Genomic DNA, 20,890 nt, shown 5'->3' on the forward strand with positions numbered 1-20,890 from the left:
GATGGCAGAGCCTTTGACTTTGATCTTTATGTTGTCTTTGTCTACAGGAATGGTGCCAGAAGACTGGAGGATAGCAAATGTTGTCCCCTTGTTAAAGAAGGGGAGGAGATACAACCCTGGTAATTATAGACCAGTGAGCCTTACTTCGGTTGTGGATAAAGTGTTGGAAAGGATTATAAGAGATAGGATTTATAATCATCTAGACAGGAATGAGTTGATTAGGGATAGTCAACATGGTTTTGTGAAGGGTAGGTTATGCCTCACAAACCTTACTGAGTTCTTTGAGATGGTGAATAAACAGATGGATGAGGGTAAAGCGGTTGTTGTGGTGTATATGGATTTCAGTAAAGCGTTTGATAAGGTTCCCCCGGTAGGCTATTGCAGAAAATACAGAGGCATGGGATTGTGTGTGATTTAGTGGTTTGGATCAGAAATTGGCTAGCTGAAAGAAAACAGAAAGTGGTGAATGATGGGAAATGTTCATCCTGGAGTTCAATTACTAGTGATGTACCGCAAGGATCTGTTTGGGGGCCACTGCTGTTTGTCATTTTTATAAATGACCTAGATGAGGGCATAGAAGGATGGGTTCTATGACACTAAGGTCAGTGGAGTTCTGGATAGTGCTGAAGGATGTTGCAGGTTACAGAGGGACATAGATAAGCTGCAGAGCTGGGCTGAGAGATGGCAAATGGAGTTTAATGCGGAAACGTGTGAAATGATTCACTTTGGAAGGAGCAACAGGAATAAAGAGTAATGGTAAGATTCTTGGTAGTATAGAAGAGCAGAGAGATCTCGATGTCCATGTACATTGATCCCTGAAAGTTGCCACCAGATTGATAAGGTTGTTAAGAAGGCAAAAATGTGTTAGCTTTTATTGGTTGAGGGACTGAGTTTCGGAGCCACGAGGTCATGCTGCAGCTGTATAAAATTCTACTGCAACCACATTTGGAATATTGCGTACAGTAATGATCACCGCATTATAGGAAGGATGTGGAAGCTTTGGAAAGGGTTCAGAGGAGGTTTACTCGAATATTGCATGGTAAGGAGAGGAAATCTTATGAAGAAAAGTTGAGGGACTTGGCACTGTTTTTGATAGAAGAAGGTTGAGAGGTGACTTAATTCAGATATACAAGATAATCAGAGGGTTAGGTGGGGTGGACAGAGTCTTTTTCCTCAGATGGTGATGGCTAGCATGAGGGGACGTAACTTTAAATTGAGGAGTGATAGATATACGATAGACGTCAGAGGTAGTTTCTTTATTCAGAGTAGTAGGGGCATGGAATGCACTGCCTGCAGAGGTAATAGATTCGCCACCTTTCAGGGCATTTAAATGGTCATTAGATAAACATATGGCTGAAAATGGAATAGTGTAGATGAGATAATCTTTAGATTGGTTCCACAGATCGACAACATCAAGGACCGAAGGGCCTGCACTGCACTGTAATGTTCTATGTTCTATGTCATGGATATTAAAAATGTGCTGGAAAATAGGTTTACATAAATTCTGAAATACCTGGCACAGGTGCCATTAAATACAGCAATGTGAAATAAAGCAGGCAAAGGGTTTTTACTTAGAAAAGAAATACAAAAGGTTAAATTATCTTTCTGGCAGAAACAATGTCAGATTCTTGTTATTCAGCTTTCGAGGTTTCCGGTTTGTTGATATGAAAGCCATATTTACGAAAGGGTGTATCAACTGCCTCTTTCCTAAAGCCACAAAATTTCATGAGAAGCAGCTTGCAGAACACATGAACAATGCCAATAGAACATCCCAAACAGAGTGATTAAGTTTACAGTCTCTGCCTGAATTTTTCCTCATCTGTCCAGAGACAGTTGGAAACGATCACTAATTGAGAGGCTGAATAGGCTGGGGCTTTTTTTCTTTGGAATATTGGAGGCTGAGGTTTGACCTTATAGAGATTTATAAAATCAAGAAGGGTAGGGATAAGATGAATAGCCAAGATCTTTTCCCCAGGGTAGGGAGCTCCAAAACTAGAGGGCATAGGTTTAAGGTTAAAGGGGAAAGATTTAAAAGAGATCTGAGGGGCAAAGATTTCATGCAGAAGGTGTTGCATTTATGGAATAAGCTGCTGGAGGATATGTCGAGTACAATTCCAACATTTAAAAGGCATCTGGATGGGTATATGAATAGCAAGGGTTTAGAGGGAAAATGGGCCAAATGCTGGCAAATGGGACGAGAACAGTTTAGGATATCTGGTTGACATGGACGAAGGGTCTGTTTCAGTGCTGTTAAACTCTATAACCACTACCTTGACAAATTTTGAAATGCAGCAAGAAAGATTTGCATTTATGTTGCACCTTTTAAGATGCCCGAAATTGTTTTACTACCATTGAAGTATGAAGTCACTGTTGTAAAGCAGCAAATCTGGCAACCAATATGTGCATAGCCAGGACTCACATTGAACAAGGTGGTAATGATCAGATGAAGCTTTGATGGATACTGGCAGAGTGGTAAACACTGTATTGGCCAAGACAGTTGTTATATGTTACAAAAACAGAAATTGCTGCAAAAACACCGCAGGTCTGGCAGCATCCGTGCAACGAAATCAGAGTCAACGTCTTGGGTTCAAGGACATTTCTTAGAAGGTGGTTGAATTGTCCAACCTGGAATCGCAGCCTCTGCCAGGTGGGGCTGGCAGTGTTCGATGAGGCAGGTGGGTGGGACACTCTGGACTCGGCGATATCTTTCCACCATTTGCATTTGGCCTCCAAGTGGTCCACTCGGTGGCTCTAGCAGTGGTTAGCATCTTTGCAAATGTTCTTCCTCTAGTTTGTGCTTTCTGGAGCAAGCAAATTCCTTTGTTGCTCAGACCACTGAGTATCGGAGTTGGGACATTATGTTGAGGTTGATCAAGAAATTGAGGAGGTCACTTTTGGAGTATTGTATATAGTTCTGGTCAGCGTACTATTGGAAGGATATTGTTAAACTGCAGAGCGTTCAAAAAAGATTTACCACGATGTTGCCGAGAATGGATGGTGTGAGTTATAAGCAGCGGCTGGATAGGCTGGGACGTTTTTCACTGGAGCATAGAAGGTTAAGAGGTGACCTTATAGAGATTTATAAAATCATGATGGGCAGAGATAAGGTGAATAGCAAAGGTAATTTCCCGAGGTTGAGTGAGTTCAAACCTAGGGCCATATTTTTAAGCAAAGAGGCAGTACATTTAAAAGGAACCTAAGGGACAACTTTTTCACATGCAACCCGATGAATGCATCAATAATGTGCCTGTGCACTGCAGGTCTGACTGTGCTATCCCTGGTGGGCATTATTACAGCGTGCACGTACAGTTGTGAAGCAGTTGTGAGTAACATCAATGAGATGCACTGCAATGACTCACTTCGAAGATTTCTTACCCTTCCAAACTCAAAACTGCTACCATCGAGAAGGCCAGGGGTAACAGACATATGGGACACCACAACATACGAGTGATCCTCCAAGCCACTCATCATCCTGACTTGGAAATTTATCGCCGTTCCTTCAGTGTCACTGGGACAAATTCAGCAGACGGCATTGTGGATCCATCTACAGTGAATGGATTGTAGCAGTTCAACATGGCTGCTGACCACCATCTTCTCAATGGTGATTAAGGATGGGAAATTAATACTGGCTCAGCCAAGGGCATCCACATACCATAAACAAGCACTGTCCCCACTCCCACCATTGGCTACCTAGCTTCAGAGCACTTCAGTTTTCCACATCAAATGGAAAAGCAAAGAGGCTACTTTGTTACTCAATATGATGATTCGTGATCAGTAATCAAAATACCTTTTAGCTAGTTTGCAACATTTTTACAGATAATTAAATATTTACAAGGGGAGAAAAATCACCTTTTTAATCATTCCAGCCTACCACATTGGTGTCATTTGATGCACACCTTGAATTCCTCCCTGCTACCACGCAAAATCTTCAAAAACTCCTTTCTTCAGTCAAACGAATGATCACCTCTCAACTTCTTGACAAATGCTGGCACTTCATAAAGAGGCTGAGATATGTTCCTGAACAAAACACACCTACACAGGTAAGCAATAGTGGGATCTATTACTGTGGAATAAGTTGTGTTGGCAACTATCAACAACACCACTTAGTGGGGGGAGAGGGGAACACAAAGGACATTGTACACAGTTCATCCGCCCTTTCATCTTGCGGAAGGTGCTTGGAGGCAAAGAGCCAGCATGGAGTTTAAAACAAAAATCACTGACAAAAGTTCTCTTTTTAAAAATGCATTTTCTCTTCCTCTAAGCAATAATTATAATAAAACTTCTGCTCCACCTGCCTCTTGGGAGCTTGAGGGAGAAAAAAGGGCTGAAAATGGCCAACTTAAGTCAGATGGTAAATAATGACTGTAAATATTTATGCTAACTGGGTCAGCAGTTATTCAATAATGTGAATACAAAGTTGGAATCTTTCCAGCCTTTCTCATGTTGCAGCTGAGTTGGTAGCCTCTGGGTCATGATGATCAAACCCTACAGCAGGAGTTTGAGCGCGTGGTGCAGACTAGCACTGCGGCAAACAAGTGTTGAAATGCCAAGGGTATCAGCTTTCAGGGAAGGCAATAAACCGAGCTCCTGTTTGCTAGTGCAGGAGAGCACAAAAAGGTCTCACAGCACTGTTTAAAGAAACACACCTGTTGCGCAGGGTACTGTTCCACCCTCATCCACTACACAAAGTAGAGAATTGTTAGAGTCGTAGAGATGGAAACAGACCCTTTGGTCTAACTCATCTATGCCGACCAGATATCCCAAACTAATCTAGTCCCACTTGCCAGCACCCAGCCCATATCCCTCCAAACCCTTCCTATTCATATATCCATCCAGATGCCTTTTAAATGTTGTGATTATATCTGTTTCCACCACTTTCTCTGGCAGCTCCCTCTGCATGAAAAGGTTGCCCCTTCGGTCTCTTTTATATCTTTCCCCTCTCACCCTAAACCTATGCCCTCGAGTTCTGGACTCCCCCATCCCACGGAAAAGACCTTGTCTACTCACCCTATCCATTCCCTTCATGATTTTATAAATTTCTATAGGGTCACCCCTCAGCCTCCGATGCTCCAGGAAAAACAGCCGCAGCCTTTAGTTCAAATCCTCCAACCCTGGCAACATCCTTGTAAATCTTTTCTGAACCCTTTCAAGTTTCACAACATCCTTCCGATAGAAAGGAGACCAGAACTGCACGCAATATTCCAAATGTGGCCTAACCAATGTCCTGTACAGCTGCAACATAACCTCCCAACTCATATACTCAATGCTCTGACCAATAAAGGAAAGCATACTAAATGCCTTCTTCACTATCCTATCTAACTGCGACTCTCCTTTCAAGGAGCTATGAACCAGCACTCCAAGGTCTCTTTGTTCAGCAAAACTCCCTAGGACCTTACCATTAAGTGTATAACTCCTGCTAAGATTTGCTTTCCCAAACTGCAGCACCTCGCATTTATCTCAATTAACCTCCATCTGCCACTCCCCAGCCCATTGGCCCATCTGGTCAAGATCCCGTTGTAATCTGAGGTAACCTTCTTTGCTGTCCACTACACCTCCAATTTTGGTGTCATCTGCAAACTTACTAACTATACCTCCTATGCTCACATCCAAATCATTTATGTAAATGATGAAAAGTAGTGGACCCAGCACTGATCCTTGTGGTACTCCACTGGTCAGGGGCTTCCAGTCTGAAAAACAATCCTCCACCTCCACCCTCTGTCTTCTACCTTCGAGCTAGTTCTGTATACAAATAGCTAGTTCTCCCTGTACTCCATGAGATCTAACCTTGCTAACCAATCTCCCATGGGGAACCTTGTCAAACACCTGACTGAATTCCAGATAGATCATGTCCACTGCTCTGCCCTCATTAATCCTGTCTGTTACTTCGTCAAAAACCTCAATCAAGTTTGTGAGGCATGATTTCACACACAAAGCCATGTTGACTATCCCTAATCCATCCTTGCCTTTCCAAATACAAGTACATACTGTCCCTCAGGATTCCCTCCAACAACTTGCCCACCACCAACGTCAAGCTCATCAGTCTATAGTTTTCTGGCTTGTCTTTACCACCTTTCTTAAACAGTGGCACCACATTAGCCAACCTCTAGTTTTCTGGCACCTCACCTGTGACTAACAATGGTACAAATATCTCAGCCAGAGGCCCAGCAATTACTTCACTAGCTTCCCACAGAGTTTGAGGATACATCTGATCAGGTCCTGAGGATTTATTCACCTTTGTGCATTTTAAGACATCCAGCACTTCCTCCTCTGTAATATGGGCATTTTTCAAGATGTAACCATTTATTTCTCTACATTATATATCTTCCATACCCTTCTCCACAGTAAACACTGATGCAAAATACTCGTTTAATATCTCCCCCATCTCCTGTGGCTCCACACAAAGGCTTCCTTGCTGATCTTTGAAGGGTCCTATTCTCTCCTTAGTTACCCTTTTGTCCTTAATATATTTATAAAAACCCTTTGGATTCTGCTTAACCCTATCTGCCAAAGCTATCTCATGTCCATTCTTTGCCCTCCTGCTTTCCCTCTTAAGTATACTCCTACTGCCTTTATACTCTTCTAAACATTCACTCGAGCTATCCTGTCTATACCCTACATATGCTTCCTTTTTTTTCTTAACCAAACCCTTAATTTCTTTAGTCATCCAGCATTGCCTACACCTATTTGCCTTACCTTTCACCCTAACAGGAATTTACTATCTCTGGATTCTCGCTATCTCATTGCTGAAAGCTTCCCATTTTTCAGCCATCCTTTTATCTGCAAAAATCTGCACCAAATCAGCTTTTGAAAGTTCTTGCTTAATACCATCAAAATTAGCCTTCCTCTAATTTAGAACTTCAACTTTTAGATCTGGTCTATCCTAGAATCCATCCTAGAAACTAATAGAATTATGGTCGCTCGTGCCAAAGTGCTCCCCCACTCTCATCTCAGTCACCTGCCCTGCCTTACTTCCCAAGAGCAACTCTGGTCCAGAACTAGAGGGCATAGGTGTGTATGTGTGAGTATGTGTGTGAGTGTGAGTGTGAGTGTGAGTGTGAGTGTGTGTGAGTGTGAGTGTGAGTGTGTGTGTGAGTGTGCGCGAGTGTTAGTGTGTGTGTGTGAGTATGTGTGAGTGTGTGTGTGAGTCAGTGTGTGTGAGTCTGTGTGTGAGTGTGTGTGAGTCAGTGTGTGTGTGTCTCACCCACATCCCCCATGTCCTTCTCCTGGGTGAACACTGATGTAAAGTACTCAGTTAGGGTCTCACCATCCTCCATGTCCTGACAAGATGGAATTTGGACTCACTTTCTCTAAGTTAGTTGTCCATTACAAGAGCTTACCATCTTTTGCACTTTGCTGATTTTTTTTGTGGATATTTGGTAAGCATGGGATCAGGGTCAGCCACAAGATGGTTTTGTGGTCAAATGACCTGGCTGCACTTCACCATTGCCACATTTGAAGAAACGGCAGAGAGGAAGAACTAGATGGATAATAATTAAATTAATAGCAAAAACTAATATGAAAAGTTAGGAAGACGTGCCACTTTTGTATCAAACTACTAAGTCTGACATATATCATGGAGCTTTTCACGTGAAACCTAAAAGCAGAAAGCCCGAGAATGTCATTCAAAACAGTTGGGGCCATAATGACTACGTTAATAAGTCAGTAAACAAAAGTCCTGTATGAATAATCAAGAAAGCGAGAGTTCAAATCAAATTACAGTAGTTTGAAAATCTTACTTCAATTCATTTGGATTGCTATAAAAATTCAAGTGGTTTACAAGGCATGAGCCTGCCATCCCTTATCGGTCTTTTTGAAGATTAACTACTCTCTGGTGTGGCCATACAAACCATTTAGTTGTACAGAACTGCTGAGTGTCAAAACATCCTGGAACAGCAAAATGGGAACACCTTCAGCACACACACTGCATTAATTCAAGTGGAAGATTCACCATCAGTTTTTCATGACATTTACAAATACCAATAAAGACTAAATATTGTTGAGTTATGACTCTCACAGGTGAGCGAAAGAGTCCAAAACAAAAATCATCAAGCAAAATGCTCCACACATTACTTTATACTTTGTAGCATCCACAACCCTGGCCAACGGAAATTTAAGCCACAACTAGAGACTTTAATTTGTTTTGCTGATTTTCTAAGAAAATAAGACTTAATTTTCCATCCAATCCCATTTCATTTTCCAATTTGAGGAGTGCTGGACTCGGATGGACAAAATCAGAAGTTGTGTGACACTTAGTTTTAGTCCAACAGGTTGGTGGCACGGTGGCTCAGCGGCTAGCACTGTGGCCTCACAGTGCCTGGGACCCAGGTTCAATTCCAGCTTCGGGTGACTGTATGTGTTGAGTTTGCGCATTGTCCCTGTGCCTGTATGGGTTTTCACCAGGTGCTCTGGCTTCCTCCCACAATCCAAAGAGGTGCAGGTTAGGTGAATTGGCAACGCTAAATTACCCATAGTGCTCAGGAATGTGTATGTTAGGTTCATTAGTTAGGAATAAATGTAGATTTGGATAGGGGAACGGGTCTGGGTGGGTTAATCTTCGGAGCGTCTATGTGGACTTGTTGGGCCAAATTACCTGTTTTCACACTGTAGGGATTCTAAGTTCTAAGAGAATTCTAAATTCTAATTCCTTCACTTGATGAAGGCGCATTGCTCTGAAAGCTTGTGTAAGCTTGTGTTGAACTATAACCTGGTATTGTGTGACATCTGACATTTTCCAATTTGACTCTACATTTTGGATTTTTAATTACCATTTTGTGATGCTGAAGAGAAGCCCTCTCTCTCTCTCTCTCTGGCCAGTAGTCATTTTTCACAGTTACAGGTGACTAACCTTGTTCTCAGATTCCCAAAATCCTGCATGTTTTGCTTTGGCCTGAACTTTTATTCCCATCAAGTTATGTTTCCCATATTCATTCACAGGCTGTGAGCGTATAGCTGCGAGAGCCAGGATTAATGCCTATCCCTTTGAGGAGATGGGAATTAAGTTCATAAGCCAAAGGAAGAGATTGCATTAACAATGAACACCAATGCCCTCCTGTGAAAGTGATAGTTCAAATCAAACTATGGTGGTTCCAAAGAAGAGTCATTGAACTTGAAATGCTAATTCTGTTTCTCTCTCCACAGATGCTGCCAGTTCTCCTGCGCTTCTCCAGCATTTTCTGCTTTTGTACCAATACCCTCTTGTTCAGTCTCTCTACTCACAGAAAAAAATAAAATTGGCACCGTGTTCCTCACTGAAGGGAAACGAAGCAGAATTTACACAGGCCTCACAGCAAACAGTCTATTTTACTGAAAAGGAGAAAGTCTATTCACTCAACACACAGCTGTCAAATTAAAGAGTCTCTATCAGCAACAGAACCCATGACTGAAATTACATCACCCTCTCCAAAGGAAAAAAAAATGAAGGATTATTTCTGCCACAAACTTCAGTGAATTGAGGATGGCCATGTAAAAGAAATAATGCAAAACAAGAGTTGAAATGAATGTGGAATTAACCTATTATCTTTATTCTGCCTTGTGAGGACTTGGAACTTATGTTGTAGCATTTTTCCTTTTATGTCTATATTCCAACTGTGAGGTCAAATGGGATCATGAACCCTCACTGTATGGATATTGGTCACCTAGTAGTGATTTTCCTCACATTGGCCAAATAATGGCCAGAGACCCGTCACCCAATTAAGAATGATGGATGAAAATGGAAGGTCAGTCAGAGGCACTGATGAAGGAGTTGAAGCTTGCAAATTCAGCTGACAGTTAGAGAGAGTATAAAGAGCAGTAGTGGGAGTTTGGCTCCTGCCAACTCTACTTTCCTGCCAGCCCCCAAAACCCTCATGAATCAACAATCTGTCTAACTTGGCCTTCCTCTACTGCTCTTGAGAGTAGCAAATTCTAAAGATTGTTGACCCTCCTCAACTCCCTCTTAAATGGGAGACTGTTGTACCTGAAACTGTCACCCTTCATTCCAGCAATCAGCATAATGGCCATTTTTTGGACTGCCTCCAATGTAAGTATATCATTACTTAAGAAAGCTCTTTGGCACAGTGGTACTGTCCCTACATCTGACGCAGGAGGCCCAGGTTCAAGACTGATCTGCTCCGGGGTGTGTTGTAATATCTTTGAACAGGTTGATTAGAAAATATCTATCCTTCTTTAAGGAGGGCTCTTGTGATACAGTGCTAGTGTTCTGGGTTCAAGTCCCACCTGCTCCAGAGTTTGATTTTTAAACAAAGCCTACTCTTCCTTAAATGAGGAGATCAAAACTGCACCAAATACTCCAGGTGGCAGTCTCATCAATTCCCTACACAACTGTGGTAAGGCTAAAGAAATTAGTTACCACACTATTATAATTGGCTTCAAAAGTCAATGAGTTGCACCTCTGTATAAGTAAGATGAATGCAATGATTGGGTTGTCAAGAACACTGTGGAGTTCAAAAAATCTTTTGCAGCTCCTAAGAATCCTTATGCCTTGAGGAACAAAAGAGCTTTCAGTTATACAGACTCATATCATGTCCTCCAACACCTAAAGTTCCTTTATTCAGAGGACTTGCTTCCACATTGAGTTGCTAAACCAATAACAAAGATAAATAAATAAACGTGGGAGAAAAGACATACTGACATGGTGAGATAAAATATGGTTGGAGGAGATTCGTGTTTCTGCGCTGTTGATTCCATGTAAAAGTAAAGTCACCATAGGGCTGCTCTCTCACTAGAGAGAGAGGATTGGTGGTGGTTTAACCTATGGGTCATCATGCCTCAGAAGGGAGAGTTGAGAAAGAGAGTAACCTCAGCCAGTGTGGAAACTGAACCCACTCTGTTGGTATCACTTTGCATTACAAACCAGCCATCCAACCAACTCAACTAACTGCAGTCCTTACTGACTCCTAGTCAACTAATCAACCCTCTTGATTCCACGTAATTCTCTGTAAATAACACAAACACTGTGATTACTTTAAAATGTAATAACTCTTTTGAAGTTATGTTTATCCAAACAATCTTGCCCTTATAACAAGCAGTCACCAATCACCTTGTTTATCAATTATTTAACATTGCAACAAAAATCTTAGTCTAGCTACTATTCAGAATGAAATTCACTGCTCCTAAATTTAAATTAACTTCTCAATGTTTGTCAATAACTTCTCACAAAGCAAGCCCAGTTTGATTTGAAAAATATGCTACACCACACCTTTCACAGGCTGAAAAAACCTGAATCACACCTTCCCTCGATCCTCATAGCACCAAGGCATTCAGCCAAACTTAACAATTTGTGACCTTTGAAGTCCTGAAATCAGTTTTTCCAAAATGTCCTTTTTTCAAGGCAAGATGCCCAAAACATCTCCCACAATTCCAGCTGCAACCTCATCAATCATTCACTGGACTAAAAATTACCTGTTCAGATTTATTTTGTTTCCCAAGGGTTGATTAACATCATGTGTTGTACATCAGAAACCCCAGGAAATCCACCATTCTCACGCATGAAGAGTGTAACCTTTTGTGCAGGAGGACAAAGTAATTGAAGCAACACCTTCTAAGCAGAAGCATACTTCATCCATCAGCTCCAAGACCAAAACCAATGACAAAGAGTCCACTTCACAGGTTGATCTCATTTCTCCAGCTAAAAATTAGTTTCAGACCTATATAACGTCTGGAAGCCTATAGCTCAAAAGGAAGTACTGAATCTAGGCTTTATTTTGCAAAAACAATAAAAGGAATTACTGCGTTCATATAAAGGATTTCATAACTTAACGTGGTCCCCAGGTTTTTTACATCCAATGAGGTACTTTTGAAGCGTAGTCACTTATGGTAATGAGGGGATACCAAAAAATACCAAAAGAAAGAAATCAGATAATCTATTTTCAATAATTCTGTCGGAGGAATAAGTATTGGCCAACAACAAAAATAACTAATCTTCTTCATAAAAACCAACAGTACCATAAGATTTACTATGGCAGGCAAATGGAAACTATTTTGACCTGAAAGTCAACGCTTGTAACACTGAGGCATTCTTTTGGTGTTCCAATGAAATGTCAGCCTAGATTATTTGTTCAAGTCTCCTCTTCATCTTCTGACTCAAAGGTGAGTGTAACCAATAAACCAAAAATGAGAAAGTTGGGTTCAAGAAATAAAGTTATTCTTGAACAAAAACATGCACTGCTGGAGAACCTCAGCAGGTTTGGCAGCATCTGTGGAGAGATAGCAGAGCCAACATTTCAGGTCCAGTGACTCTTCTTCAGAACCCATGCTATTTTTGCAGGAACTGCAGTTTTCTATTTTTTGTTTAGTGCTTAATTCACTGTGACATCTTTTCCTAGTGCACTACCTTGAAGAAGTATTCTTTATGTTGGCAGATAAATAACATGAGATATTTAGTAATTTCAGTTGAAAAACCAAGAAAAACTGTGGCCTCGTGAATAGATTTTGTTGAAAGGCACTCACCACCAAGTATCAGGTTCAAAGGAAACAGCTTATTAAAAAAAATGTGACGCCAAACAAAACTCAGGTCTCTCCACAAATGAGGCACAATGAACTCTTCATGATTTTATGAAGAGCTGGGTAGTTCATTTGGAAGCCAGTAAAGGCACAATGGGCCAAATGGCCTTCTTCCATACTGTTAAATTCTATGATTCTATTACATTTTCCTTCCAACATCAAATGGTCAGATTTAAATATCAAAGCTTCTCACCACAGCTTCTCTGTGCATCGATAGGTTATGCTACAGTGCCCTCTGTGACCAAATGGAAAAGTGCACTACTTGGTGCAGGGATAGAAACACTGCAAGAAAGAATAGCCTATGCCCAACCTGAAAATGAAGTAGCTTGTTCCAGTGAAGTCAGTAGTTTGGGTGCTATCATCTGCTACATTTAAACACCACTCCAGTTTTTAAGTGTGAGGCAGCAGTGCTAACCACTGTGCCACCGTGCCGCCCACAAAATGAAGTAGCTTGTTCCAGTGAAGTCAGTAGTTTGGGTGCTATCATCTGCTACATTTAAACACCACTCCAGTTTTTAAGTTTATAATCAGGGTTAAGTCTCCAATGCAATGCTGACAAAGATTGCATTCTAAGAGAGTTGGGTTGATAAAACAGAGCCTGGCCACATTTTCAAGAGAATGTAAAGGCCCAGAAACATTTCTGTACACCAACATACAACCTGTCCTGATTTGCTGGACCCATAATCTACAGAGGGTATGTTCATATAAAGAAAGACCTGCACTTTAAAACATTTTTCATAACCTCAGGCCATGCCAAGATATTTTATAGCTCACAAAGTACTTTTGAACTGCAGCCACTATTGTAATACAAGAAACCCAGCAGCCAATTTGTGCAGAGCAAGCTGCCACAAATAGCAGTGTGATAATTGTTATGTAATCTGTTTATGTGATGTTGTTTGAAGAATAATATTGACAAGGATACTAGAGAGAACTTCTTTGTTCTTTTGAGAAATGGCACAATGGAATCTTTATATCTCCATAGGGTGTTGCTTCCCCCTGTTTAGCATCACATCTAGAACTGGGGTTCTGTGTGTGAATTCAAGGGATATCATCCTGAGCATAGGACATAGATCACCAAATGAGTACAGCAGCAAAGTAGTTAATGCTACTGGAAACAATGTATTCCAGATGGCAGGATTAATCAACACACAAAATGTGAGATTGAAATCCAATGTTTCTGACCATTTGAATTAATGAATTTTTTTTGAAAACTGAACATAACAAATCTGGTCTCTGTAAAACTGGCCATGAAATTTGTTGGATCGTTGTAAAAATTGAACCTATTCACAAGTGTCCTTGAGAGAGGAATAACTTCCATCCTTACCCAACTTCTGCTTAACTCTTTCTACAATAACTGTTTGAATTTATACAGGATCATTTACGTAGTGACACATCTCAAGTCATCTCAGATGGATATTCTCAGAAAAATTATTGAGCACATGATCAGATATTAGGGCAAATGACCAAAAAAGTTAATTTTTTGGGGCGTCTTAATCCTAGAATTCCAACAGTGTAGAAACAAACCCTCCAGATCAACAAGTCCACATCAACTCTCTGAAGAGTCACCCACCCAGACATATTCCCCTACCGTATTACTCTACATTTACCCCTGACTAATGCAACTAACCTACACAGTCCTGAACACTATGGGCAATTTATCACAGCCAATTCACCTAACCTGCACATCTTTGGACAGTGTGAGGAAACCGGAACACCCTGAGGAAACCCACGCAGACACAGGGAGAATATGCAAACTCCACATAGACAATCATCTGAAGCTGGAATCGAACCCGGGTCCCTGGCACTGTTAGGCAGCAATGCTAACTGCTGAGCTCTGTACCACACATAAGGAGAGATGGAGAGGCACAGAAGTTTAGGAAGGATATTCCAGTACATGGAGCTTAGTCATGCGAAGAAACGGCCACCAAGAGAGAAGCACATGAAATCAGGGGTGCTTAAGAAGCCAGAAGTGAAGGAGCACAGGTATCTCGGCAGGCTCAGGGGCCAGAGAAAAATATAAAAATGGGATGGGAAAAACAATAGAATGATTTATAAACAAGGGTGTGATTCTCAGATGGCGACGAAACAGACTACAGACGGGAGGTGGAAGACCTGGAAAAATGATGCACTAAGAACAGCCTAGCTCTCAATGCCAGCAAAATCAAGGAACTCATTATTGGCTTTCAACTGGATGTAACTCAGGCCCCCCCTATACACTAACAGCACAGAGGTGGAATGAATGGAGAGTGTCAAGCCCCTGGGAGTGGTCATTCACAACAAGCTTTCTTGGATTCTTCACGTGGACGCACTGGTTACAAAGGCCCAACGATGTCTCTTTTTCCTCAGGCAGCTGGAGTCAGCTATTACGAGGGGGCATAGCTTTGAATTAAGGGGTGGTAGGTATAGGACAGATGTTAGGGGTAGATTCTTTACTCAGCGAGTCGTGAGTTCATGGAATGCCCTGCCAGTAGCAGTGGTGGACTCTCCCTCTTTATGGGCATTTAAACGGGCATTGGATAGGCATATGGAGGATAGTGGGCTAGTGTAGGTTAGGTGGGTTTGGATCGGCGCAACTTCGAGGGCCAAAGGGCCTGTACTGCGCTGTATTTTTCTATGTTCTATGAAATCTGGCATGACGGCGAATACCCTTGCCAGCTTTTATAGGTGCACCATCGAGAGTATTCTGGATGTATCACTACCTGGTATGGCAACTGTACCATTCAAGATTGGAGATGGTTACAGAGAGTGGTGAACTCGGCCCAGACAATTACAAAGGCCAACCTCCCCTATATAGAATTCATCTCCCAGCCCCATTGTCAAGGAAAGGCAGCCAGCATTCTCAAAGATCCATCCCACCCTGGTAATGTTTTTCTACAACCTTTATCATCAGGGAGAGGGTACAAAATCCTGAACACACACATTAGCTGGTTTCAAAACAGTTTCTACCCTATTGTTGTTAGAATACTGAATGGACTCTTAACATTCGCCTGTACCTGTGTTTTTGTTTTTGCCGCTGTTTACTTATTTACTTATCTATGCTACTTAACTCTGCGATCTGCCTGTATTGCTTGTAAGACAAAGCTTTTCACTGTTCCTCGGTACACGTGACAATAAATTCAATTCAAATTCATTCAATTCAAATTCAAGGCATTGTTTAGCCAGGAACCAATGTAGGTCAGCAGGTATAGGGCTCATGGATCAACAAGACCTGGTACACAGGTGCAAAGCTTTCAATGACCTAGGGTCTGGGAGAATAAAAAATGGGAAGTCAACCATGATCCACTGAAATTATCAAATATAGATGTAACAAAGGCAGAGAGGTGAGATTCAGCAACAAATGAGAACAGACACAAGCTTAATGACCCATCATCACAGATACTGAAATGGGCAGTCTCAGAAATGTTACATCACCAACTTTTGAGTGCCCTGAGGAGCTGCCTCATGTTGTGTTAAACTGTTTTCCAAGGAGGCGGCTCAACATACTACCTATAACTAGGGATGGTCAATAAATGTCAGCCTGCCACATCTCCAGCTCAATGCAAGCATGACAAAACATATCTCCCCACTTGGAGCTTGACACATTTTTCAGGGGACACACTTTATTTCAGGTAGTGGGGAGGAAAAAGGTAGAAAATAAAGGGTTTTTTTATTCTCTCCCTTTTTGAAGCTAAGAATTTCACTAAATACAATTGCAAAGTCTGAGGAATAGTTGTTTTGGTTACTAAGTCTATGTGAAGTAATTTAAAACAGCATCAAATGATCGTCAGCTGTCCAGCTGTGAACATGGAAAGGTGACATCTGGTTCACTGCTTTTTTAGCTAATACTTTCCTTCGTCTTACTGCCAGCAGATTGAGGCTGAGAAGGTTTGAGCAAAATAAACTCCCTTTACAACCTGGAGCATTTCAGCCACTAAAGCTGGTAAAGGTTTTACAAGACTTCTTTTTCACATCATCTAAAAAACATAGGGAAGGAGTGGAATGAAAAATAGATGCGTAGAACTGATATAGTGCCAGAGGTTGCAAGAGTAAGAGATAGTCAGCAAGATCGAAGAACAGCATGCAAAATAATATGGTGAGAGTTGTGGAACTGAGTGGGAATAAAGAGCAGGAGGTGTATGGACTAAACAGGAGGAGAGTAGTCGAGAAAAGAGGAGTTAGCACAAGCAAGAGATAGTGCAAGTGAGAAACAGCACAAGAAAGACAGAGACCACATAAGAGAATGCAAGACAGACAGCACCAGTGAGAAGAAAAAGCCTGAGTGAGAAAGAAAGCAATGATATGAGAGAAGAGGGTCCAACAAAGATCGTGTGTGCAAACGAGAGAAAAAAAGTCCAAGACAAAGAGAAAGCATGAGTGAGCATACATACACTGATTGATTTATTGTTATCACATGTACTGAAATACAGTGATAAATGTTGTTTTGCATGCTATAAAGGCAGATCATACCACACAAAGTGCATCAGGGTAGCAGAACAGAGGGCAGAATACAGCGTTACAGGCACAGAGAATGTGCAGAGAGAGAGAGATCAACACTAACATTTGAGAGGTCCGTTCAAAAGTCTGATGACAGCAGGGAAGAAGCTGCTCTTGAGTCCGTTCATCCATGTATTCAGACTTTTATTTCTTCTGCCCAACAGAGGAGGGTGGAAGAGAGTGTAACTGGGATGGGAGAGGTCTTTGATTTTGCTGGCTGTTTTCCTGAGACAACAGGAAGTATGGATGGAGTCAACGGATGGAAGGTTGGGTTGCATGATGGACTGGGCTGCATTCTCAACTCCCTGCAGTCGCATGCGGTGTTGAGAAAAGCAGTCGCTAAACCACACTGTGTTGCAATGTCATCTTCAGTAATTAGCAAATTAGGACACCCACACTTTGCACATTCCCTCTCTCAATTTACAACTTTTCAGATAATAATCCACCTCCCTGTTTTTGCTACCAAAGTGGATAACCTCACATTTATCCACATTATCCATGTCTTTGCCCACTCACTTAGTTTGTCCCAATCACAATGGGCATCTTTACATCCTCCTCACAGCTCATCACCCCACCCAGCTTTGTTTCACCTTTGTAAATTTGAAGAAATTACATGTTGTTCCCTCAACTATTGGAATACTGCATTCAATTCTCGTCTCCTTGCTATAGGAAGGATGTTGTGAAAGGGTTCAGAAAAGGTCTACAAGCATGTTGCCAGGGTTGGAGGTGGAGAGGCTGAACAAGCTGGGACTATCTTCCCGAGAGCATCAGAAGCTGTGGGGTGACCTTACAGAGGTTTATAAAATCATGAGGAGCATGGATAGGGTAAATAGACAAGGTCTTTTCCCTGGGGTGGGTGAGTCCAAAACTAGAGGGCATAGGTTAAGATGTGAGAGGAAGGATTTAACAGGGACCATAGGGGTAACATTTTCACGCAGACGGTGGTGGGTATATGAAACAAGCTGCCAGAAGAAGTGGTGGAGGCTGGTACATTTCTAACATTTAAAAGGCATTTGGTTGGGTATATGGCGGCACGGTCGCTCAGTGGTTAGCACTGTTGCCTCACAGTATCAGGGTCCCAGGTTTGATTCCAGCCTTGGGTGACCGTCTGTGTGGAGTTTGCACATTCTCCGCGTGCCTGCATGGGTTTCCTCTGGGTGCTCCGGTTTCCTCCCACAGTCCAAAGATGTGCAGGTCAGGTGGATTGGCCATGCTAAGTTGCCCTTGGTGTTAGGTGCATTAGTCAGAGGGAAATGGGTTTGAGTGGGTTACTCTTCGGAGGGTTGATGTGGACTGGTTGGGTCGAAGGGCCTGTTTCCACACTGTAGGGAATCTAATCAAATCATGGACAGGAAAAGTTTAGAGAGAAATGGCCCAAATGCTGACACAAAGGACTAGATTTTTAAGGCTATCAGGTCAGCATGGACAAATTGGACCGAAGAGTCTGTTTCCGTGCTATATATCTCTATGGTTCTATGATTATCCAAATCTGTGAAATATATTATAAATAGCTGGGGTCCATGCTCTTATTCCTGTGGTACCCCACTAGTTACTGCCTGACACTCAGAAAAAGACTTTTATTCCTACTGTTTGTTTCCTGTCTGCCAACCAGTTTTCTATCCATTTCAATACACTACCCCAACTCCATGCACTTTAGTTTTATGTACTAATCTCTTATGTGGGACTTTGTCAAAAGCCTTCTGAAAGTCTTAATAAGATTTGCTCTTCCTCATCAACTCTAATTGTTACATCCTCGAAAGTTTTCAGTTGATTTGTCAAGCATATTTCCCCTTTGCAATATCATGCTGACTCTGTCTCATCCTGCCAAGTGTTCAGCTATTAAATTTTATGCTGGCCTCTAGTATTTTTCCCACCACAAACATTAGGTTGACTAGTCTGTAATTCCTCTATACCTCCCTTTTTAAATAGTGTTGTTACAATCTGTAGAATCTCTCCAAACTGTAGAAACTGTTTCAGAGTCTAAAAGAGTCTTGAAAGATATCCACCAGTGCATCCACTATTTCTCAGGCCACTTCCTTAAGTACTCTGAGTTGAAGATTATCAGGTACTGGGGATTTATCAGTCTTCAATCCCGTCAATTTCCCCAACATAATTTTCCTAATAATATTGATTTCCTTCAATACCTCCCTTTCACTAAACATTGCATTCCCTAACACTTCTGGTATGTTATTGGTGCCCTCCATTGTGAACACAGAACAAAAATATGTAATTAGATGGTTAGCCAAATCTTTTTCCCAATTGTGAATTCACTGTTTCTGATTGTAAGGGACTAACACTTGTTTTCACCAATGATTTTCTCTTCACATAACTATAGAAACGTTTACAGGCAGTTTGCATGTTCCCCACAACCTTGCTCTTGTACTCTATTTTCCCTTTCTTAATCAATCCTGTTGTCCTCCTTTGTTGAATTCGAAACTGATCCTACTCCTCAGGTCTGTTTTTTTTCCTGGATAATTTATATGCCATTTATTTGGATTTGATATGACATTCACATAGTATGGCCATATTTCCCATTTTATTTTTGCACCAGAGAGGAATGAACAATTGTTGCCATTGAATGTATACCATTGCGTTTCTGTCGCCGTCCCTTTCAGTATCGCCCCCAATCTGTTATATCCAACTCACGCCTCATGCCATTGTAATTTCCTCTATTTAGATCCAGGACCCTAGTTTCAGAACCAACCAAATCACTCTCTATCTTGATGAGGAATTCTATCATATTATGGTTGCTCATCCCTAAGGGGCCTCACACAATTGGATGCAATAATCCACCCACTCAGCTTGTTCAAATCACAATAAATTGGATGGCTGATGTAGTTCAGTTATGGTCAATGGCTTCTCCCAGGACTTAGTTACAGATTCAGCAATGATAACACCATTGAACCTTATGGGTAGATGGCTAGATTGTCTCCAAATATTGTTCAGGTCGTCCTACATATGTGCACGGTTTGTATCAAAATCTGAGGAACTGTAAACCGTACTGAACATTATGAATCAAAGAACATTCCCATTTTGAACTTTTGATGACAGGAAGATCATGAACACAGCAGATTAGAGTGGTGCTGGAAAAGCACAGCAGGTCAGGCAGTATCCGAGGAGCAGGAAAATCGACCTTTCGGGCAAAAGCCCACAGTAGCCAAGGGTGGTTGTCCACAGGACAGAACCCAAGGAATTCCTGCAGCAATATCCTGGGACTGAGATGACAGGTCTCCAATAACCACAGCCATCTTACTTGGTGCTAGGTTTGACCCCAACAAATAGAGACTTGACCCCTATTTCAACTGACTTGAATTCTGCTAAGGTTCTTAATGTCAAATTCTTGATCAAATACTGCCTTGATATCAAGAACAGAGACTTTCACTACATCTCTGAAACTCAACAATCGCGTCCATGTTTGGGTCAAGTCTATAATAAGACAAGACTCTGAGTGGCTTTGAGTGAATCCAAATTTAGTGTCAAATTGCAGGCAATCGCTGAATAAGTTCTGCTTGATAACACTGTCAACACCTTCCATTACTTTTCTGGTGACTGAGAATAGTTTAATGGGACACAAATGGTCAGAGTGATTCTGTCCTGCTTTTGTGGACAGGACATACCAAGGTAAAGTGCCACAAGGCAGGTGCCTGTGTTGTTGCTGGCTGAATCTGCTTCGCTAAGGACATGGCTAGTCCTGGAGTGCAAGCCTTCAGTACTGGTGCAATTAGGGGCCCGCAACCTTTGCAGCGTCCAGGGTCTTCAGCTTTCTCTTAATATATTGAGTTGGCTGATGAATGGCGTGTCGAATGCTCAGAACATAAGGAGGAAGCCAAGATGAATGATTCATGTGGCACTTCTCGATAAAGATGAATGCAAATGCTTTGGCTTTGTCTGTTAAACTGTGTTGAACTCTCTTCCA

The 20,890-nt window shown here is 41.7% G+C and overlaps 1 protein-coding gene across 5 annotated transcripts in view; it reads right to left on the bottom strand.

Annotated features, from left to right (window-relative positions):
* exoc6b (exocyst complex component 6B) overlaps positions 1–20,890 on the bottom strand; it is a 652,306-nt gene that overhangs the window by 375,657 nt on the left and 255,759 nt on the right. The gene's annotated exons all lie outside the window — the stretch shown is intronic.

The sequence above is a fragment of the Chiloscyllium plagiosum genome, chromosome 1, assembly GCF_004010195.1.
Source record: "Chiloscyllium plagiosum isolate BGI_BamShark_2017 chromosome 1, ASM401019v2, whole genome shotgun sequence".
NCBI lineage: Eukaryota > Metazoa > Chordata > Chondrichthyes > Orectolobiformes > Hemiscylliidae > Chiloscyllium > Chiloscyllium plagiosum.